Source organism: Protopterus annectens, chromosome 6.part0, assembly GCF_019279795.1.
Source record: "Protopterus annectens isolate FY-2018-M chromosome 6.part0, PAN1.0, whole genome shotgun sequence".
NCBI classification, from domain to species: Eukaryota; Metazoa; Chordata; order Ceratodontiformes; family Protopteridae; genus Protopterus; species Protopterus annectens.
Genome location: NC_056737.1, coordinates 1,135,918,308 through 1,135,942,818, shown reverse-complemented (window position 1 = coordinate 1,135,942,818; position 24,511 = coordinate 1,135,918,308). Strand labels below are relative to the sequence as shown.

General features: G+C 42.7%; 1 protein-coding gene and 1 non-coding gene across 3 annotated transcripts in view; both read left to right on the top strand.

The window, feature by feature from the left end:
* TANC1 (tetratricopeptide repeat, ankyrin repeat and coiled-coil containing 1) overlaps positions 1–24,511 on the top strand; it is a 3,647,153-nt gene that overhangs the window by 2,222,613 nt on the left and 1,400,029 nt on the right. The window lies entirely within an intron of this gene.
* Positions 11,537–11,719, top strand: LOC122805078. The gene has a single exon (XR_006365300.1). It is a non-coding gene; the product is annotated as a U2 spliceosomal RNA (small nuclear RNA).

Here is a 24,511-nt window from a genome sequence, read left to right as displayed (position 1 = left end):
CCTTTGAAACCTCTTGCTTTAAACAAGATTCCCAACCTACAACTCCTAGAAAGCCAGACATGTATTACATAAACAAAGAATTATTCAGATACTAGTATAACTGTTTCATATATCTATGTAAGAACCCAGTAGCTGGCCCTGTTGGCAGATGGCTCATATTAGCTGCAAGTATAAACACATTTCCAAGTAACAGAGTTGAGTTCTGGACCATCACTGGAACAAATAAATCCTCCACAGTGAACATCAGGGTATTTCATTGATAGCCTTGCATTCTTCACTAGCAGACTAACATTCTTGGGAAAATGGAGAACATGACGACAGACCAATTGAAAGTGAAACTGTACAAGCTTACTCAGACTGCTTTTAAAGTTGATAGGCAGACCATTTACAGGTTCATAGGTGTTTACTAGGCTAATTACCACAAGGGCCTTTTTAAGCCTAACCATGCATACCAAATCTCTGACATGTTCTTGTACCCTTGATAAGTGTAAACAGAGGCATGGGACATGAAACATTTACAAGCAGGGGCCTGGGAGATGAACCATGTAGAGGCTGCCTATGTCCATTAGAGACATAGGTGCCAAACCATGGATGAATTTCTTGTTCACCATCCAGTTGTCCAAGCTGCACTGGAATTGGGTTAGGGAGGACCTCTGCTTCACGTGGATGAGGAGCCTGTTCCAGAGAAGGGGTAGTCTCTGGTATACATACCTGTCTCTCCAGCAGGTCCTGTTTATATCATAGGCAAGGTTTAAGGCTTTTGAATGGATAATTTTGGTGCTGTTAATTTTGTGGTTATAGGTTCATAGGTGTTTACTAGGCTAACGACCACAAGGGCCTTTTTAAGCCTAGCCATACATCCCAAATCTCAGACAAGTTCTGATACCCTTGATAAGTGTAAGCATGGGCCTGAGAGATAAACCATTTACAGGTTACCTGTTCGTATTAGAGACATAGATGCCAAACCAGGGATGAATTTTTGCTTTCCCATCCAGTTGTCCAAGTTGCACTTGAATTGGGTTAGGGAGGAACTCTTCACATGGATGGGGAGTCTGTTCCATAGATAGTATAATCTCTGGGGCTAGCAAGAGATCCATCAGAGTGGGGTCTGACAATGCTTTGTATGCCAGGCATAGATCTCACCTCAACAGTACAGAGATAGGGCCTTGAGGAAGTCTGTATAGGACACGTTACTTACGCCCTGTATTCTTTTAGTAAAGAACCTCTGTGGATGTTCCAATTGTTGGATATGCCTAGTTACATACATACCAAAGAAAGCATGTACTCAATGATAGGTCTGATGAATGCAGAATACAGTGGAACAATGACTTCCTTGGATCTAGATTACATACCTTTGTTTATAAGTTGTACAACATAGAATGATTTCCTCATCACTATAGACGCGTGGTGGTCAAAGACTAGATTGCTGTCTATGTTTGCCCCCAAGGCCCTGACTACTGGGATAAATATTAGGGGTATGTTGTTAATATGGTAAGTTATTAGGGGTGGATGACTTCTTGAAGGAAACCATGTCTGGCTTAGAATTCAGCCTTTACCTGAAGATATCAATGGGCAGCTCTTGAACGTTCCTTGAGACAAAGTTCTAGTATTTGGACCTCCTTCGCAAGAGATCTATAACAGACTCCATGAAAAAGAGAATACCATGAAAGTAGTTAAACAGTTATTTCTCCATTCTTTTCCAAAATAAGTAGAAACTACATTAATAAACAATCTCCATTTTGCAGAAAACAATTTAGGATGCAACAGGTTATCCTTTGAAAATGAGCAGTAAAGCTGAGGAAGAAGTGTGCCTCACCCAAGACCATCCTTTCTAACACTGACAGTGGCATCACCCGCTCCTCTCCTTCCATTCCCTTTGCTTGCTAGGTGAGTGACTTTCTCACTTAAAAGAATTTGATTTAGTCTGAGTGCAGCTTTTTTTTAGTAAGAGAGGTGATTGCATCTGACTACAGAAGAAAGTTCAAAGTTCTTCCACCTGTTTTAGGGGTGCATTCTCTGGTTTCCCTAGCATTCCCTGTCTTAAAGCAGTTGTTGGAACCAAGAACCATGGAAATGATCCCCTCATGGAATAAGTTGGCAAGGTTTTATTTAAGACTCTAATACACAAAAAGAAAGGCTCTTGAAGACCGTCAGGAATGTTCATGAAGTTAGGGAACTGGCCAAATCTGAATATTTTGCTCAGTAAGCCAAAGTCCCAGTGCACTGTAGATGATATGGCACTGGGTAGCACCTTCCCAGCACAGGTGCATAAGATCCATCCTTGGTAAATGGGGCAGACAGCCCACTACATCTTCTTTTGTGTTTTTGCTGCAGGATTACACTGTGTTTTGACTAGAGAAATTAAAACACCTGCTTGGTTGTATTTTGGTTTGAAAACTTCAGATAACAGTTTTTGAAAGCCAAGTACTTTGTTGGATATGTTCTTACTAGCAGTTGTGATTGCCTTTTTGGTAATGAATGGTGGTAGTCCTTTTGGTAGTGGACTTTTCGTAGGGTGATCTTTTCTGTATATTCATCATATTTATTATTGCTGCAGTAACCTTAGATGTTATGTAGTCCAATTTCACCTTCATTCTTACCCGTGGGTACGGAGCCGAACCTCTGCTCTGACTCGGCCATACTCTAGCTCATAGGGTGATCTTTTCTGTATATTCATCATATTTATTATTGCTGCAGTAACCTTAGATGTTATGTAGTCCAATTTCACCTTCATTCTTACCCGTGGGTACGGAGCCAAACCTCTGCTCTGACTCGGCCATACTCTAGCTCGAAGTCTTCAATTGGCTTGTGGCTAAGAGGTATCCCATCATGCAACAGGTCTATTCCCCAGATGTCGTTTGCCACTCGTTACGCTCAGACGTGGTCTCGCTTTTGGCCGTGGCTAAGTATACTGTTTATAAAATTTTATGAACAGTTGATTTGTTGTTGCTCAAAAAAGCTATTTTCATAGCTGTGTGTGTGTGTGTGGTAGTGGTGTTTTACTGCCTTTGTTTTGTTTCTCTTGCTGTTTATTTGTGGCCTTGTCTTTGGCCATTTTGGTATCCCATTCACTTTTTTCCCCACGGGCTAGGCCTGTTTAAGTTGGAGGACCTAGTTCTCCCCATTGTTTCTGTGTGGTCTTTGGTTTGGTGCTCCATTCTGTTAGGGTTGGTGGTGTTGTGTCTGGCTAGTGGTGCTATCCTGCCTTTGTTTCCCCGGGCTAGGCCCGTTTAAGTTAGAGGACCTAGTCCTCCTTGTTGTCTTTCCAGCCGGTTTCTAGGCCGTTTAGTTAGAGGCTCTGATTTTCTTCATGTTTCACTGTTGCAGGCATTACATTTGGGTAATCCTGCTGGCAGGTTGCCTTCAATCGGCCTGAATTCCAAAGTCCTGGGTCCTGCGTCGGCTGCTGTCGCCTCTTCCCTGACGTCAGGTCATCAGGGGTATAAAAGAAGCGGCCGATGCCATTTTCTTTAGTTTTTCTTGCCCTAGATGTCAGGTGCCCCCTAAAAGGGTAGCCAAAATTTATAGAGAAAGTTGCTAGAACAGCTTCTCCTTCTTCGGCTCCATTGCCCTCGGTGTCGACAGAAGGTAGTCTCTTGACTAAGTCTGTATCGGCTCCCAGCCTTTCGGAGCCGGTCACGGATATTTTGGTTCGGAGCCAGTCTCCAGTTACTCGGCCGGTTTCTCCTTCACGCAATTCCCTTTCTGTAGGTAGATCCAGATCGCCTGCATTATTCTCCAGGTCTTCCAGGACCCTTTCCGATGAGGACATTGATAGGGTGGTGAAGAAACTGCTTCAGTCATCGGTGTTGGCCAAATTGATTTTGGTTCCGACACAGTCAGCTCCGGAACCTATGGCATCTTCATCCTTTGTTGTTCCTCCTAGCTTTTCTCTGCCTTCAGAGCCAGAGTTGTCGGTTCCGTCGGGTGCCGTTAGGTCGGTTCCAGTAGCCTCGCCTGGCTTGTCGGTTCCAATTTCCACTCTGACCCCGTTGGCTCCGTCCACAGGGTCGAGGGTCCCACGGTTCTCAGGTCGGACCTGAGGGGGAGGGATCGGATTGATCTTCATCGGTTCCGAGCCTTCCTCTCGGTGCTTCAGCTCAAATGAGCTTGGACCTCATCATCTCGGCGCCAAGGGCTACTACTGTTTCCTCTACAGTTAGTCAGCCTTCGGAGCCGGGGGGATCAGCCTTCGAGGTTATGAGGAGCGTGCTGGCCAGTTCATCAGCTGCATCCTACGGCACCGATATTCTGCCCCCTTCAGCACCTGTGTCAGTTTCAGATCACGCTCTATCCTTGTGCAGCGGAGACCCTAAGCCTCAGGATACCTCTATGAGTGGTCCCCAACTTTCTGACGTCTCCCCAGAGTTTTTGCCTGAGGAGCCCACCAGAAAGAGATTGTGTAAGAGGAAACACCTCGACTCCCTGGATGAGTCTCTCACGTTGGTCACGAGGAGTCAGAGGGGTCCCCCCAAATCGTCTTCTGAAGATCTCTTTTTCAGATATCCTGGAGATGGCGACTGGCCTGCCAAATCCCCTTCTGATGAGGAGTCAGTGTTTGTGAAGGCTTTCGGGTCTCAACCCTCCGCCTCTTGGGTTTCTCCCCCTTTTGATGAGCTACTAGATCTTGTCTGTTGAAAGGTGTGGGGAAACTCCTGACACTGTGGAACCGGTCAATAGGAGACCCAGTAAGTTTTTGTCCGCCCCTTCTAACAAGGAATATCTAACTAAAGGTGTTCCAGTAGATGCCATGGTGGTGGCAGCGGCCACCAAGAAGGAACTTGCTGAAACTTCGTCTACCGTCCATCCGCCTAACAAGGAGTCCTGGGCTATGGACAGGTATGGGAATTGTGTGTTTTCCTCAGCGGCCTTTACTCTGCGGTTGCTGAACTACTTGATGCATTTTACAAGGCTCCAGAGAGATCTCCTAAAAGAGCTAGGAGATTCTCTACAGGGTAACATTTCTGATGCCGTAGCACAGAAGGTCAGTGCACAGATGTCTACCCTAAATTCGCTTACCAACTCCTCCATGAGGCTGATCTCATACACAGCCGATGGAGTGAGTAGGGCAGCGGGTTTCGGAGTCTCTCTTAGGGAGACACTCCTGGATGCTCCTGTGCAATTTCGCGAAGGCCTTCAGGTCTACATTCACCAACGCCTCCTTTGATGGTTCATCGTTGTTCGGAACCAAGGTGAAGGACACACTTACTAGGTGCAAACAGGAAGGAAAAACCCTGTCTGCCGTGGAAGTCCTTTTTTCCATGACTTCTAGACCTTACCCCAAGGGCCAGAAGGGTGGGAAAATGTGGTTCAGAAAGTCAGAGAGGTTTTTTTCAGGGCGTACAAAGTGATTCCCCCTCCGGAGGCAGGGGAGGGGGTGAAAATTCATGTAAATGCCGCCTTAGAGGCAGAGGAGGCCCACGTAACCAGGGGGACCGTGATTCCCCCTACCAGCGCTCCTGAAGGGAGGCCTGACTGTGCGTCTCTGGAGCTGGTCGGGGGTCGCATTTCTTTATACCCAGAAGCCTGGCAAGATGTCACCCAAGATGAGTGGGTATTAAAGATAATTTCCAGAGGTTATCATATTCCCTTCTCTTCTCCTTCCCCGCCAACCAAGAGAATCCCAGACGTTCCACCCAGTCACAGGGATTCCGCAACTTTAGAAATAAAAAAGTTGCTTTCGAAGGGAGCCATCCAGCCTGTCCCCGCAGACCAAGTAAGATTAGAGACTTGCTCCAGATTCTTTTTGGTGCCGAAAAGAACAGGGGACCTGAGGACCCATCTTGGATCTCAGCCGATTGAACCTTCATATACAAAAGTCCAAGTTCCGCATGGTCATCTTACAGTCAGTACTCCCTCTGTTATCGAAAGATGTGTGGATGTGTTCCATCAACCTCAAAGATGCTTACTACCATATCAAGATGGACAGGGCATCGAGAAGTCATCTACACTTTTGGCTGGGAGCCAGTCATTTTCAGTTTTGCGCTCTGCCCTTTGGTCTCACCACAGCCCCCAGGGTGTTCACCAAATGCATGGCAGTGGTAACGGCTCACTTGAGACGTCAGGGATTCCAAGTCTTTTCGTACCTGGACGACTGGCTCCTTTCTGCCAGCACCAGGCATCTACTGTTACAGACCAGGGACGCCACCATTACACTGTGCCAAAGGATAGGAATTACTCTAAATTGGAAAAAAAATCTGCCTTGTTGCCCTCGTAGCGTGTCACTTTTATGGGCGCCGAGCCAGATACGGTGCTCATGAGGGCCTTCTTGCCAGAAGAGAGAATTCAGGCTTTACAGCAGCAGTTCTACGCCTTACTACCATTGAAGAAGGTCAAAGCAAAAGTGGTCCTCAAGTTATTAGGGACCATGGCTGCCACGATCATGCTAGTTCCCCTTGCCAGACTACACATGAAGGTTCTTCAGTGGCTGCTTTTCACCTAGTAGTCACTACAGCATCTTCCCACTCTCCCATTCTATTCTGTTTACGGACATGTGCAAGCGGGATCTACGCTGGTGGCTTCAGGCCAGCAATCTCATCATGGGCAAGTCTTTTGTTCCATCTTCTCCAGTTGCCACAGTGACCACGGATGCCTCCCAGATTGGGTGGGGGGGCATTATCTTGGCAGGACTGTCCAAGGCACGTGGCAGGATCACGAGAAACCTTTGCATATCAATGTCCTGGAGATGAGAGCAGTGCGTTTAGCGTTGCAAGCACTTCAGAGCTTTCTCCCTCTAGGGACAATTGCAATCCACTCAGACAACATGTCAGTAGTATGGTACCTGAACAAACAGGGAGGAACCAAATCAATACCCCCCTTTGCAGACAGACACTTCGTGTTTGGCAGTGGGCGGTGTCTTCCCAATGCTTTCTAGTTGCAACGCACATACCGGGGAAGTCCAACGTGATTGCCGACAGGCTGAGCAGAGCTATCCTAATGCCTCACGAGTGGTCTCTGAACAATTATGTTGCGGAAGAGAGGTTTCACAGATGGGGTCAGCCTTGCTGTGATCTGTTTGCCAGCCCCCTCAATGCCAAATGCAGCAGCTACTTCACCCTTATCCCCCCTGAGGGGGAGACACCTAGGGACACTCTGGCTCACGATTGGCCCTCCGGTCTTCTACGCCTTTCTACTGTTATCTCTCATATCAAAGGTCATTCAGAAAGCACAGTCTTTGGGAAGCAAAATGATCCTCATTGCCCCACACTGGCTTCATCAGGTTTGGTTTCCCTTCCTTCAACCCTATCTAATGGACAAGCCCTGGATTCTGGACCCAGCTCCAGATCTGCTGACTCGTATGTCAGGACAGTTCCATCCCTCCATCCAGACCCTCAAGTTGACAGCTTGGCTGCTCCAGTTCTATCCTTAGTCAGGCTTCATGATTTTTCTCCGGAAGTGATCCATATTCTATCATCTTCCCACAAGCCTTCTACCAGGAAGATTTATTCCAGTAAGTGGAAGAGATTTTCTATTTGGGCCCGTGAGAGACATATTGATCCTTACACAGCGCTTATTTCAGCAATATTTGAATTTCTTTCTCAGCTATTCAGTCAGGGTTCAGCTGCAGCAACCATTAAAGTACAGTTGGTAGCGATTTCTACCTTTCACGTTGCTAATGAGCCCAGCATTATGGCTCATAGGCTTTGTAGGGCTTTTCTGAGAGGGATCAACTAGTAAAACAAACAAGGCGACTCTGGTACCACGCGGACTGTGTTTAATCAAAGTCCAATTAAAACATAAACAGAGCAAAAAACAAAAACATGGTTGAGTTCCCTATTACTCCCATCAATTTTTGGTATACCCAAAATTCATAAAAGTATAAACAATCCACCTTTTAGACCAATTGTCTCAGCAAAAGGTTCAAAATTAGAAACTTTGGCCCATGATATAGATGTTAATTGTAAAGACACCTTGTCGTGTTTACCACATATCCTCAAGGATTCCTGGCATTGTCTTGAAGTTATTAGAAAACATTCAGCATTTATAAATAAGGACACTATTATGGTCACTATAGATATAGTTAACTTATTTTCAGTTATACCACATGAATTGGGTCTGACAGTGTTTGAGGCTAGTTTGTTAAAATTTAGTGGGATGCATACTGTTAAACGTAAATTAATTATTGAAATGATGGACATGGTGTTAACAAGCAACTATATTTTTATGGATGGGGAATACTATAGACAACGTGCAGGTGTGGCTATGGGTGCCAGATGTGCACCCATATATGCCAGTCTAGTGTTGGCCCAATGGGAGACGCAAAGTATTTTTACTTCTAAGTATTGGTCAAATATAGTACTTTATTGTAGGTTCCTTGATGACATTAATTTTTTGGAGAGGTAGTAAGGAAGAATTGTTAGAATTTATATTATTCCTTGATACTACATCCACTTTTCTGACTTTTACACATAAAATTTATGATAATGATTGTGAATATTTGGATATCTTATTCCATATAAATGAGGATGGCATAGAATCAAATATATTTAGGAAAAAAACTTATTCAAATTCCTTTTTACATTATGGTAGTAGCCATCCTCATTTTCAAAAGAGGAATTTGGTCAAAGGTTAGATGGTGAGGTTATCCTGTATTATAAGCGAAGACAATATATTTATTATTGAAATGGATAAACTTATAAATATGTTCCAGGATAGAGGCTATCCACAAAAATTACTTACTGGACTGAAAAAAGACATATTGATTAAAAGGCATCTTACATATAAACCCATTTTAAAATTTGGACAAGAAAATACAGTATTGGGGAAAAACTGAAAAAATTACAAACAAAAAGGATGCATTCATACTACCATACAATGAAGACACGTATGCAATAGTTAATATATTAAATGAGACATGGGCCAGTGTATTTGTTAATAAGTCAGATCTTATGAATATAATAGGAAATTACCCGAATGTTACCTATAGTAGGGGTAAGAACTTAAAGGAATATTTGGAGTGTAGTTACAATAGTCAGCTTTATAAAAATTCAGAAATGAGTAAATGTGTTTTTTGTAAGACATGTAAATATGTAAATGATGGTCCTTATGTAGCAGTACAAAATTATGGTAGATCTATCAAGTGTCCAGGCTATTGTAACTGCAATACAAAAATGGTGGTATATTTGGCCTCATGTTTATCTTGTCCTGCTTATTACGTTGGAAAAACTATTAGGAAGTTGAGAGACCGTATCATGGAACACAGTAGAGATATAAAGAATAAAAAAGTGACCAATTCTTTGTATACACGCAGCATTAAATGTAAAGATTTTAAAAGGTTTATATTTTTTGTTATTGATAGGATTCCTCACAGTACAAGTAAAGGAGGTGATGATAATATGTTATTAGAAGTTAAAGAATGCCTACGGCAGTTAAGACTTAATGCCAGCAATATACCAGGCATTAATGAACAAATTTCAATTCTAAGTATTTTGAAGTACAAGTCACATTATATCTGAAGGGGAGCTATTAATTATTTATTTAAACACTATTTTTACATTTTTATTATGTAAACATATAACTATACATTGGTTTACACAGATATTTATTTATTATAATTTTAACATTTTATAGTATTTAAAACAAAGTATTTATATGTTATTTATTGTCAACAGTGTAAAATAGTGTACACCAATATACCACTATCATTATTTTTATTATTATCATTAATTTTAGGTATAAGTAATTAATCCTTAATTTGGATTTTTTAATTTTATTAATTATTTTACATTGTTTGATATGTGTTGACTATATCTATGGAGGCGTTGTTTAATTAGAAAACTTAGGGTATGTGATTGGCTAATTATGATTTAGCCTTAGTATTTAACAGATGTGTATAGTGAAGCTTGTGTTACTCTGAAGATACCCACAGATTTGATGGGTGAAAGCGCTCAGTATCTCCTTGTTTTTATGTTTTTTGCTCTGTTTATGTTTTAATTGGAGTTTGATTAAACACAGTCCGCGTGGTACCAGAGTCGCCTTGTTTGTTTTACTAGTTGATCACTGTTTCCTGGTATTTGTTTTCTGAGAGGAACATTGTTACTCCGACCTCCAGTCTTTGATCCGGTGATACCATGGGACCTCAATTTTGTACTACAGAAGCTCACTTCAACTCCCTTTGAGCCCGCAGCTACGTGTAACATTAAATTCTTGTCATGGAAGACAGTTTTCTTGGTAGCCATAACTTCAGCTAGGCGTGTCTCTGAACTCCAAGCATTATTGATTAAGTCACCTTATTTGGTGTTTCACAAAGATAGGGTTTCCTTAAGAACCAACCCTTCTTTTGTTCCAGAGGTTGCCTCTGTTGTCAATATCAACCAATCCATTGAGTTGCCTGTGTTTTTTTCCTGAATTCTCCAACAAGGCAGAATTTAGGTTTCATCAGCTAGATGTTCATAGACAATTGCGTTTCTATTTACATAGGACAAAATATTTCAGGAAATCGGATCAAATGTTTGTCTCGTTTTCAAGCACTAGACTTGAGGTTCCTGTTTCTAAGGTAACTTGTCTCACTGGTTCTCCGATTGCATCTCATTTATTTATGCTTCCAATGGCAAAGAATTACCCTTTAAAGTGAAGGCTCATTCTACACAATCTGTGGCTACCTCAACTGCTTTTCAGGCTAGGATGTCTATGGATGATATTTGTGCTGCAGCAACATGGGCTTCACCTCATACCCTTTATTAGTCACTACGAATTAGATCTGGTCTCTAGAATCAGATCTTCCTTTGGTTCCACGGTGCTCAAGAGTATTTTTCACTGAGCCACCCAAGAACAAGGTGCTAGGGATGGTGTCCCATGTGTAAGAATGAAGGCGAGATTGGACTACATAACATCAAGAAGTTATGTACTCACCATAACGTTCGATGTATGTAGTCCATTTTGCCTTACATTCTTACTAACCCTCCCTCCTTACCCCTTCTGGAAGACCTGGGGTATTGTCTGTAGGTGTCAGTAGTCCTTTCTGTTGGGATGGTTGTTCTCATTGTGTACATGTGTGAGCTTGCAGCAAACAAGATCTGGGGAATAGACCTGTTGCATGATAGGATACCTCTTAGCCACGAGCCAGTTGAAGACTTCGAGCTAGAGTATGGCCGAGTTGGAGCCGAGGTTCGGCTCCAAACCCATGGGTAAGAATGTAAGGCGAGATGGACTACATACATCGAACATTATGGTGAGTACATAACTTCTTGTTATATGGGTTATATCCTGCCCAGGATATAAGAACAGGCTAGCTTCCAAAGCTTCAGTGCACCTTCTATGCAGCCAAACTGTCTGGCAGCTTGAGCTGACTAAAAGACAAGCCTGGGTGCCAAGCCCTTCAGAGTTTTATTGCTGCCAAAGAGTACTCTCCTTTGAGGTTTTGAGGATTGACGGTTGGTTTATGCTGTTCCTTTGCTGGGCAGATGTGTTCCCTTTGAGGGGGACAAAAAGCTTCCCTTCAGTATTTTTGTTTATTTTATAATATATCTAATATAATATTTAGTATTATTATTTTCCTGTTCATGAACGTTATATTAAAGCTAGGAGTTTGTGTTTTAATGTTTCTCGACCTTTTGGCTAAGATCGTGTGTGTAGTATCTGCTCTTATCAGTTTAATGTCTGATATGTCTCTTATCTGGGACCATATATTAAATAGATTTTTGGAACAGGGAGAAAGACTGAGAAGGGGCAGGTGCCCAATTGGAAGCAATGTCTCCTTAGCCTGAACAAGCAAATAAGAGCACTAGTGAAATCCTCCAAAGCAAACCTCGAGTCCAAATTGACCACATCTACTAGAGACGGTCATAAGGTCTTCTTCACGCATGTCCGCAACCTCAAAGGAAGCACCCAGATCTGTTAAGAACTGGTGGTCAAGGACACCACATATACAAATGCCGTAAAAATAGCAAACTTGCTGGCTAACAGATTCAGCGAAAACTTTACCCCTCTGTCTCCCCCATCAGTAAATCAGGACATCCCCAGTACCTGCCCCCTTCCCCTTATATCTACAGAACAGGTCATCACTGCTCTCTCAAAGGCAAAAAAATACAGCCTGCATGGGACCCGATAACATCCCAGATTGCATCCTACATGAGCTCAGGCAGGAACGTGCAGCACCACTAGGCAGCCTATTCAACCAAAGCCTGAGTATTGGCTTCATCCCAGCCGAGTGGAGGACAGCCATTGCTATCCCTTTACACAAAGGTGGAGTGTCCACTGATCTGGGAAATTATAGATCCATCAGCCTAACTAGCCTGATCTGCAAGGCTGTAGAACGGATTGTCATGGACCTCATTAACAAGGTCACTGGCTACCTCCAAACACTCGATCCCACACAGTTGGGCTTTGTCAAGGGGAGGTCATGTCTGCTAAATTTGGTCGACTTCTTTGAGACAGTCACCAAAGCCATGGATGAGGGGAAGACTGTGCACACCGTCTACTTAGACGTAGCCAAAGCCTTTGTCAGTATTCCCCACTTGGGCATAATAAACTCTCTCAGCTAGGCATCAATCCATATGTTGCCAGATGGGTAGCAAACTGGCTCACTGATAGAACCCACGTAGTCAAAATAGGAGAAGCGACCTCAAGCAGTAGACCTGCAACAAGCGGTATATCCCAGGGTTCATTCTTGGGGCCTCTGTTATTTTGGATATACGTTTCTGAGGTGCAGGCCAAAACCAGTGGGTTATGGCTGACCAAGTTTTCAGTTGACTGCAAGCTGGATGCTTTCATCAATTCCCCTAGTGATTTGGACATCCTCCAAGAGGATCTCACTCAGACAAATGACTGGTGCCAGAAACATGGCCTCAAGCTGAATACCAAAAAAATCTGTCATCATCATCCCCTTTGGGGAGAGGGACGTCCCCACAAATTATCACATTAATAACGTCCTAAGCACGCAATCAGTTGTGAGGGATTTGAGCACCCAGGTTGATAGCAACCTGACTTTTGAACACCATGTTGTTTCCATTGTAAGGAAAGGCTTCTACATGGCCCACCTCATAAGTAAGGGTATCTCACCCTGGGACAAGGAGGTCATAACATCCATGTATTCTTCCCTTATAAGGCCCATTATCGAGTACAACGCCCCTTTCGGCATGTACCTCGCAAAGCACATACAGCAGCTGGAGAGACCACAGAGGATGTTCTTCATTTTTCACTGTTGCAGTCATTACATTTGGGTAATTTGCTGGCAGGTTGCCCTCAGTCGGCCTGAATAACAAAGTCTTGGGTCCTGCGTCAGTTGCTGTCTCTTCTTCCATGATGTCAAGTGTATAAAATATGAAGCCGACGCCATTTTAATCCGTCTTTCTTGCCATGCGGTGTCCGAAGCAGAAGCAGTTCACAAGTGCCGGTTGGCCAACTCCTGAAATTTTCGTTTTCGGGTTTCAGAACCGAAGTCTTCAACCTAAAGCTAAGTACCCCATTGGGGAAACTTTTTCTTGCTCCTTACCGATGTCAGTAAAAGTTAATAATTGTATTACTTGTGGGAAGCAAATACCTCATAAGGATTTTCATTTGTACTGTATTCCTTGCCTAGGCCCTGACCACAACGTGCCTTGCTGTCGGCTTTGTGCTAAATTTAACCAACGCACTATTAAGCGTCCGTATATTTTTACTTCTAAATATTTTGGCTCAGGATTTAACTATCTAGAAATGTCGTCTGTTAGCAATCCGACTACCGGAATTCACAAAAAACGCAAAGAAAGAGAGAACGTCGAGGTCCAAAACCGATGATGAAGCTTCTCCTAAGCCAGTCACCGGTACTCAGTGAGGCGCTTTCGCAGCCCCTGATGCCCACTACTTTTGATTTGCAGGCCTCTACCGACACCCATTCGGAGTCCGGTATGCCTCGAGACACTTCAAGTATTTGACCCGCAGATGTCTCTCCCTTAGATGGGTCCGGAGCCGCTGAGCAGGCACTGGCTTTTGAGGGTCTTTTCAGGCCTAAAGATTTGTATATTAAACCAACGCCATTATCAAAAACAAGGCCAAAACCAACTTCTATGTCTAAAAAACCGACGCATGAGCCACATGTTCAGGCCCCTATGCCTAAAAAACAAATGATCAAAATAGCTGAGGATTTAATTACCTTGATCAGGGGTTCCCAACCCCCTCCTGCTAAGAGGCCTAGGCAAGGCACTGATTATGAACCTTCAAATCAGGTTTCCATTTCTTCTGATTCCTCTTCTGATCAGGAATTTTCTGTTCCACCTTATGAGGACTCTGATGCAGAAGAATCTATCCCTTCTTCTTCTCCTCCTGAGGATTTCTCTTTTGGAGAAACTTTGCATACCTTAAGGGAACATTTTCATTGGGAGAGTCAGGATTTCTCAGAATCCAAAAAGAGGCTTAGGGATTTTCTTCTTCTTCCTCAGCATAGGCCTTTGGCTATACCTCCTGTTTTAGACATTGTTGATGATGTTTTCTCAGAATCTAGCAGGGCTCCTGATTCCTTGCCTCCGGCTCCTAGTAAGCCAGACAGATATTACAGGGTTCCTGACTCCCGCAAGTTTCTTTTTAAAAACCCTACTGCTGACCCTGAAACAATTTCTCAGGGTCCTAAGGGTGTTAAGGCTTCTATTGCTAAAAATCCTACCTTTTGTGATAGAGACTCCAGGGCGCTGGATAGATGGGGTAAGAAGGTTTACACATCTGCAACCTTGGCAATCAGGGCTTTAAACTGTCAATTTCATATGCTTAGATATCAGCAGCGTGTCATGGGCTTATTGAAACAGAAAATTATGTTGATTTCTGACTGTGGAAAATAGAGTTACAGGATTTATTGCATTCAGGTGAACAAGTTGGAAAGCATACTTTGCAATGTGGTTTTGATTCCTTGCAGGACCGCCATAACTGAATCTGTGATGAGAAGGCATGCTTGGCTCAAGGAGGAAAATCTGCCTGATCATGTTAAAGCAAAATTGTTGGATGCTCCTTTACAACAGGACAGTCTATTTGGTAATAAGGCAGAAGAAGTTTTGAAAAAGATGGACGACAAAGCTAAATCTATGCGAATTGTAAAAGATTTCCTACAAGTGCAGCCACCCAGGCTCAGTAAGCACTGGCCTACTAAGAATTGGTCCTTTCCAGTACCCAACAGAGCCGCTCAAGTCAAACCCAGACACTCCAAAGGCTCCAGGTTTCAGTCACAAGGAACTTACAGAACAAAACAATGGGGTGCCTCCACCTCCAAATCTGGAAGTAGCAATGCACCCCCCCCTACGGTAAACAGTCTCAATGACTTTCCTCTGCCATTTCCAAGCACTTATCTTTTGGCAGCCCCTTTGGGGGGGAAACTAGCACTCCATGCACAAAATTGGCATCTAATTACCCAGGACAAGTGGGTTTTAAATATAGTATCCCAGGGATGCAGGTTTCATTTCCACACATTGCCATTTCCAAACGGATGGCCAGATCTGCCTCCAAATCAGTAGGCAGAGGCCCAGAAACAAGTTATGTCCCTCATGGATATGGGGGCTATTCAACCAGTACCAGAAATGGAAAAAAGACAAGGTTTTTATTCAAGACTTTTCCTGGTACCCAGAAAAGACAAATCATGGCGTCCAATTCTGGACTTATCCATTCTAAATACTTTCCTGGACATTCCAAAATTCAAGATGCTGACTCTACAACAGTTACTGCCTATGCTGGGCAAGGATGCCTGGTTGGTAACTCTAGACTTAAAAGAGGCTTACCTGCATATCCCAATTAGGGAATCTTGCAGAAGATACCTCCGGTTCAGAGCAGGCTATTTGCATTACCAGTTCTCTGCACTGCCCTTTGTCTTATCTACTGCGCCCAGGGTCTTAATTGCATTTTCTAATTCCTTATGCAAGACTGCATATGAGGAAACTTCAATGGTACCTAAAAAACTTATGGAGTCAACATTGACACAGCCTGGAAACAATGATTTCTATAATTCCTTGCCTGCAACCGGAGTTCCTATGGTGGGCAGAGGCCTGCCACCAAAACAAGGGACTGTCATTCATTCCACCCCCTGCCACCCATACCCTGACTACAGACCCATCAGATTATGCTTGGGGGGGCCCATTTGGCAGGGAGATGCATTCAGGTCGAATGGAGCCCAACTCAAATGCACCTCCATATTAACCAGAAAGAAATGCTAGCTGTACAGAGTGCTCTGACAGCCTTCAAGGACTTTCTTCATCCAGGACAAATACTAATAAAGACGGACAACACAGTTATGTGGTACATAAACAAGCAGGGGGTTACCCACTCCTACCCCCCTTGCAGACTAGCCATGGCTTTGTGGAACACAGCCTTGACTTACCAGATACATCTACAAGCTCAATTCCTGCCAGGAAAGCAGTATAGTCTGGCAGACGAACTAAGCAGAAATCTTATGGGCCCACACGAATGGAAACTGGATCCACAAATCTTCAACATGTTGACACGAAAATGGGGGAGCCCAGACATAGATCTTTTTGCCTCTCCCCAAAACTATCAGTTGGACAAATTCTGCACAATAATTCATCACAAAAAAGCTTGGAAAGTGGATGCTCTATCCTTCAGCTTGAAAAACCTATCAGTCTATGCCTTTCCCCCTCTGCCTCTGCTCTCCAAGGTTTTACTAAAAGTCAGACAGGAAAAAACGAAAATGATTCTGATTGCTCCAGACTGGCCTCGCCAACACTGGTACCCGCTCCTACGTAATATGTCACACCTTCCTCCGTGGTACCTGCCTCAGACACCTTATCTACTGTCTCAGCAGAACTATGAAATTCTGCACACTCAGCTCCAAACTCTGAATCTTGCAGCATGGCTAGCCACCTAATTTCACCAGTCACATCTCTCAGTAAACCTGTGATGGATGTCATTTTGGAGGCTAGAAGGCCTAATGCTAGAAAATCTTATGCTGATAAATGGAAAAGATTCTGTGCCTGGAACCAAGCACAAGGAATAAACACAGCAATGCCCAATATTCCTCAGATTCTGCAATATTTAACTGAGATGCTTCATAAGGGCCTATGTTTTTCTTCTATAAAAATCCATGCCTCTGCCATTTCGGCTAATTACAACACAGAGCCTCCTCTCTTTTCTCATCCCCTCCTAAAGCAGTACCTCAGAGGGGCCAAAAATTTGAGACCTCCCAGGAGAGCACCAACTCCTGCATGGGACCTCAGATTTGTGCTGGAAAAACTCACCCTACCTCCTTTTGAGCCAGCTGCTACAGCAGACATAAAATTTCTCTCTTGGAAGACAGCTTTTCTTTTAGCAGTCACTTCAGCTAGAAGGATTTCAGAACTACAGGCTCTCATGGCAGTGGAGCCTTTCATTATTTTTTATCCGGACAGGGTGACCCTCAGGACCAATCTATCCTTTATGCCTAAGGTGGTATCCAGTGTGGCTCTTAATCAGACCATTCATTTGCCAACTTTTTTCCCTAATCTACAGAACAAGGGGGAGCGGATTCTACATTCATTGGCTGTACACAGACAACTAAGATTCTACTTAAACAGGACAAAATCTCTAAGAAAATCTGAACAATTACTGATGGCATTTGCTGCAGGGGGAGAGGGAAAGGCTATTTCAAAGCAGACTATTTCAAAATGGATAAGCCATTGTATTCATTTCTGCAACATGCACCATGGTAAACCTGTCCCCAAGGGGATCAGATCCCATTCCACCAGGGCTGCATCTACTTCTGCAGCCTTTCTCAGAGGGGTTCCTACCAGAGACATTCTAGAAGCTGCTACTTGGAGCTCAGTTCATACGTTCACCAAACATTACCATTTACCTCTCTTCTCTAACTCCAGAGCAGGCTTTGCCACTGCTGTCCTGCAGGGCCTTATAGCTGCTCCTAATGCTGTATAATTCCATCCTCCCAACCATAGCTTTGGGATTCTACCCAAATGTAATGAATGCAACAATGAAACACGAAGAACATAGTACAGTTGTGTGCACTTACCATAAATGTAGATGTTCGGGTGTATTCACTGTTGCAGTCCTGGTTACCCACCCGCCAGCCCCCTATTTCTCTCTTATTTTACCTCTTCTTTCTTTTACTATGCTTAAAAGCCTTTTTGGTGTATTTGCTTTTAGTTGGAGGTATATTTTTTGTGTTCTAAGTTACATCTATTTATTTATTTATTTCAGTTTGATTACCGGGGAGGTCCACTGGGCTTGGGGCCCGTTTTCAGTGGAGGCCCGGGGAGAAAAGCTCCACAGAAACAACAATTTTAATTACAAGAAAGAGTTCAGACACAGATAACATTACAATCAACAGATGGTACAAAATAGTCTACAATACCAATATCAGATGGCTAAATTAGCAAAAATTATTAACAATTTCAGTTAAGTTCAGCAGGAAAAGATTGGCATATTGTATAAAAAACAAAAAAAAGCAAAGAAAAAAATTAAAACATTAAAAACTTTAACGTTTAGAAGCTTATGCAATTAGTATTTTAGAAGAGGTGAGGAAGGTAAGGAGGTTTGCCTAGGTAGCTTAAACATATAGTGCAAAATGCTTTAGTAGCTAATACATTTAGTATTTTAGGAGAGGTTAAGGATTAGGAAGGTATAGAGGTTAGCCTGGAGAGAAGGGGGTGGATAGTTGGACTGGTGTAGGTTGAAGAGTACAGTTGCATATCCTATTTAGATAAAGGTGAGAATAAAGTTGGGTTTTGAAGTTGTCTAGGTTGTTGCAGGTTCTTAGAGAGGTGGGTAAGGCATTCCATTTTTTAGCTAGGGTAAAGGATAAGAGAAGTTGACCTGCTGGGCGCTTTGGTTTTTGTACTGTGATACGGTTTTGGTGAGAAGATCTAAGGGATCTGAGGGGGGTATAGGATTGAAGAATATTGGAAAGAGCAGGACAGTTAGTAGGATGGAAAACTAATTTATGGGCTGTGGTGAGTTGGAGAAAGATAAGATGATTTGGGAGTTCAAGCCAGTTTAGAGAGTGAAGGGAGGTGCAGTGATGAGAGGAGGATTTGGATTTAGTGGCAAATTTGGAGATTTTATTGTAGCATTGTTCCAATTTGGAGGTAAGGGTAGATGATAGGTTAGTGAGCAGAGGAGCGCCATATAGTAGAGAGGGAAGGAGGTAAGTAGAGGCAAGGGTTAGCCTAGTGGAAAGGGACAGAAAGTGGATGTTTCTATACAGTAGGCTAAGTTTTATATGTGTTTTTTTGATGTTTAGCTGAATATGAGTATTGAATTTGAGCTGGACATCAATTGTAACACCAAGAAGTTTAGCGGAGGTTACTATTTCAATCGTGGAGTTAAGGCTGGTTATTTGGAAAGAGTTTTTATCAAGAGATGAGGATTTGGAGGGGGAGAAGAGCAGGATCTTAGTTTTGTTGGCATTTAGGGAGAGGTGATTTTGGAACATCCAGTTTTCAGTGGTTGAAAATGCTGTTTGGGTTAGTGCTTGGAACTCTGTTGGGTTAGGGGCTTGGCAGATCAGAGTGGAATCATCAGCATATTGCACAATTATGGTGTTGGGGATGGCTTTATGAAAGTTGTTAATAAAGATGTTAAATAGTAATGGGCCAAGAATGGAACCTTGAGGTACTCCGGTAGGGGTAGGAAGGAAGGTAGATGTTGCTTGGCCCCATTTCACAGCTTGGGACCTGTTTGAAAGGTAGCTAGAGAACCAGCAAAGAGCTTTTTGGCTGAGGTTGAGGTCAGAGAGATGGTTTAGAAGGAGGGAGTGAGAGATGGTGTCAAAAGCTTTGGATAGGTCTAGTAGAACGGATGATACTAAGTTACCGGAGTCACGTGCAGAGTTCACAGAATGAAGGAAGGCGAGAAGGGCGGTGTTAGTGCTGTGTCCAGGGCAGAAGCCGTGCTGGGTAGGAGAGAGTAGATGGTGTTCAGTAAGGAAAGGCATGAGCTGTAGGTGGATACATTTTTCTAGGATTTTGGATATAGGGGAGAGGATGGCAATGGGATGGAAATTGGAGACATTACAATTTTTGCTCCCTTTGTGAAGTGGAAGAATGAAAGAAGAACGCCAGAGTTTGGGTACATAGGATTCGAGTAGAGACCTATTTATTAGGATGCTGATGGGAAAAGCAATGGAGTCAGAAGCTATCTTTAGGAAGGAGGATGGTATGTTATCAGGAGCATTGGAGCAAGGCTTTAGTTTATAGAACAATTTCTTTATTAGGTCGGTGGGTACTGGTTTGAGGTTGAAAGTGGGTGGGGGTGAAAAGGGAGAGGAAGATTGATTGGGGGGGAGGGTTGTTGTTGGTGAAAGTCTTGGTTAGTTCGGCGATAGAAGAGGTGAAGAAGGAATTGAATAGTGAGGCAATTTCTGGGTCAGATTTGCTGGTGTCAGGACAGGGATTGTTTCTTGTACCTGGTCTAAGGAGGGAGTTAATGGAGCTCCAGAACTGTTTGGGATTTCTTGTGTGGTTTTCTTGTAGTTTGATGTAGTAAGATTTTTTTTATCAGTATTGACTAGTTTTTTGGCAAGATTTCTTAGTTCCGGTACAATTAAGGCTGTCTTGTATACCCACAAACCAACCGGTTCTGTAATAATCCAATGTATACGAACGAATGTTGAAAAATAAATAAATTTATTGTAGAGACCACACGATAACACAAAATAAAAAATGAACAATTTTAAAAAGGTAACTGATTGAGCGCTTTCATCTCCGTGCAGAGACTTCTTCAGAATCAAGTTACTTATTATTATTGTTATTTATATTTATACAATACATAAGACGTTTGATTTTAGTTTTGTTGTTATGGTACTGGGTCGAGGTATATTGTGTTCATTTATACCACTCGTATCACTTCCAACAATAGCTTAGCCATATTGTTACTGATTCGTTGTGCTTTGGAGCATGTATTCTATGTATCTTATGGTTTTTAGTATTTTCAGCGTAAGCTAGCCCTTTAACAACACAATCAAACAATTATATAATTAATGATGTGATTATGTCTGGCCAATGATTTACAAACATTGTATATAAAAAGATGATTTTTTGGAAAGTAACTTGATTCTGAAGAAGTCTCCGCACGGAGATGAAAGCGCTCAATCAGTTACCTTTTTAAAATTGTTCATTTTTTATTTTGTGTTATCGTGTGGTCTTTACAATAAATTTATTTATTTTTCAACATTCGTTCGTATACATTGGATTATTACAGAACCGGTTGGTTTGTGGGTATACAAGACAGCCTTAATTGTACTGGAGCTGCGTTGAAGATTTTGTTTTTTGTGGTTGGGGTTGCAACTTGTGGTTATTTTAAGATTTCTTAGTTGTTTAAACTTAAGGAACATTTCAGGCTGTTTGTACTTAAGGTGGGTTTTCCAGGTTTTATCCCTTTGACGCATAATCTTTTTTGTCTCATTGGTGAGCCAAGTGGTGGTTTTATATATATTTATATATATAAAACTAAGAAATGAACTTTGTGACAATAGCAGCATTCAAAAAATAGTAACTCAAACCAACAACCCTTGTAGTACTTCAGCGCTTTCTTCCTATTTATTATCAAGACTTCTTCAGAAAGACATGTTTCATAACTATGAGCAACCATTTTCACTTCCTTTAAATACATTAGTTCTAGTAGGCCATTTAAATTAACAACAGTTCCTTTCCAGTAGTAAAGTGTGAACAAGCAGGGTGCTGTGTGCATTTTCATTAACATTACAATCGCAGTTACATAAGGTAAATTGGTTGGACAGTAATAGCCTTGTGGTGCCGTGTGCATACAAATAGGGATTGTGTGCAAAAAGGGGATTGTGTGCAAAAAAAAAAAAAAAATTATGGCTGTACCGGGAAGGATGAGTCATGCTGTGATAATTCTAATATAAACACGTAACTTATGAGTCCCTGCCTCCAAAGGTAAGTAAAGAAGTGCACTGAGGAAGGTGGAGGAGTCAGGTAGAGAGTCCTACTATGCTTGGGTATCAGTGTGTGTGTAGAGAAATGTGTGGGTATGCCACCTGATGGGGGAGTGGGAGGAATGCGGTGTGGACTTGAGGGGAGGCTGTTAGGGTGCCACCCATGGCAAGGAGTGTGGAGCTGGGGTTTGATGGGTAGGAGAATATGAATAATAGTGTGTCCCAGAAGACTGTCAGTGTGGATGGTATCACCCCTTAAATGGCTGCGTGAAAAGTGAGACCGGGGGGGTTGTTGGTGGGGTCAGCGGGGGCTAGCCTGGTGACTGGGAGCATGTGTGTAGGTTGTAGGGGGGAAGCAAAAGTCAGAGAGAGAGTGAGGAAACACATTATATTCACTTGCACAGTTGTAAATCCATAAACACATTAAATCCTCTTGCACAATTCTTCAAACCCTCTTGCACAATTCTTCAAACCCTATCACCTTTCAGTCACTATACCATTTAAGTGCACATTTAATGTTCAGTGTCTCGTTGAGACCTGGGTAGACATCAGCTCTCAGTTCAATCTGCCATTTTAATTCCCGGACTTGCAGGAATGTGTCCATGTCCCCTGCAAATTCTGTTATTTTTTCCAGCGCTGTGAATTTGAATCCTATGAAGTTTGGGCAAATAGCACTGTGTTTAGCCAAGACATTCAAACTGTCCTGTTTGTGTATTGCTGCAGTGTGTTCTTTAATACGGCTACTCAGCTTTCTGTTCGTTTTGCCGATATAGAAATTCCCGCAGTGTTCGCAGAAAGCACAGTAGACTACATTGTTTGTGTTGCAGTCATAGTGGTCATGTAGACTGACAGTTCTGTTGCAGTGCGGGAAGGTGACGTTGTTGTCTTTTCGTATGTATACACAGGCGACACACTTGCCGCGGGACACACTTGCCGCAGTCCGATATTCCATGTTCTGTCGATATTTCGCTCTGTGGGGATGGGCTTTTATTCCTCTCAAACGCACCACCAAAAGAAGAGGTTCGTTTGAAACAGAAGTTCGGGGATGTCCCAAGTAACTTTGTCAGACCTTTTTCTCCTTCCAAGATGTCCCAATTGTTGGTGAGGACCCCTCTGATTCCAAACATATCTGTGGAAATTGGAAGGGGAAAACTTGACACCCAGTCCTTTCTGTTCGGTCCGTTCTGTGCCCTTGCTGTGAATCCCTTTTCCAGGATTGGTGGGTACCTGGAGTGTCTGTGCTGTATGATCTCTTGGAATAGGTTGTTCACTAAATACTCTGGGTATTTTCTTTCTAAGAACAAGTTTCTGAGGTAAAAACCTTCAGTGATGAAAACCTCGTCCCTAAAATTGAGTCTGGATAACCGGATGAATTGTCCTTTTACAATATTCTTTTTCATGAAATGGGGATGCTGAAATGTGAGAGGGTTTGAAGAATTGTGCAAGAGGGTTTGAAGAATTGTGCAAGAGGATTTAATGTGTTTATGGATATACAACTGTGCAAGTGAATATAATGCGTTTCCTCTCTCTCTCTGACTTTTGCCTCCCCCCTACAACCTACACACATGCTCCCAATCACCAAGCTAGCCCCTGCTGACCCCACCAACAAACCCCCCCCCCGGTCTCACTTTTCACGCAGCCATTCACGGGGTGATACCATCCGCACTGACAGTCTTCTGGGACACTCTGTTATTCATATTCTCCTACCCATCAAACCCCAGCTCCACACTCCTTGTCATGGGTGGCCCCCTAACAGCCCCCCCCTCAGGTCCACACCGCATTCCTCCAACTCCCCCATCAGGTGGCATACCCACACATTTCTCTGCACACGGACTGATACCCAAGCATAGTAGGACTCTATAACGGACTCCTTCACCTTTCTCCGTGCACTTCTTTACTTACCTTTGGAGGCAGGGACTCATAAGTTACGTGTTTATATTAGAATTATCACAGCATGACTCATCCTTCCCGGTTCCCCCATATTTTTTTTTTTTTTTTTTTTGCTTTTGCACATGATCCCTATTAGTTTGCACACAGCACCACAAGGCTATTACTGTCTGACCAATTTACCTTATGTAACTGCGGTTGTATTGTTAATGAAAATGCACACAGCACCCTGCCTGTTCACACTTTACTATTGTAAAGGAACTGTTGTTAATTTAAATGGCCTGCTAGAACTAATGTATTTAAAGGAAGTGAAAATGGTTGCTCATAGTTATGAAACATGTCTTTCTGAAGAAGTCTTGATAATAAATAAGACAAAAGTGCTAAAGTACTAGAAAAGTTGTTGGTGTGATTTATTATTTTTTGAATGCTGTTATTGTCATAAAGTTCATTTCTTAGTTAAAATTTCTTCTCTTCGTTCAGTTTTTTTTTTGAGTGCGGTTAATTTTAGTAGTTAGAGATAGATATATATATATATATATATATATATATATATATATATATATATACACACACACACACACACACACACACACACACACACACACACACACATATATTTTGCTCCCTATTTTGGGGTCACCTGACATCTGGGGCAAGAAAAACTGATTAAAATGACTTGGCTGCATGTTTTATACCCCTGACGACCTGACGTCATGGAAGAAGAGACAGCAACTGATGCAAGACCCAAGACTTTGTTATTCAGGCTTACTGAGGGCAATCTGCCAGCAGATTACCCAAATGTAATGACTGCAACAGTGAATACACTCG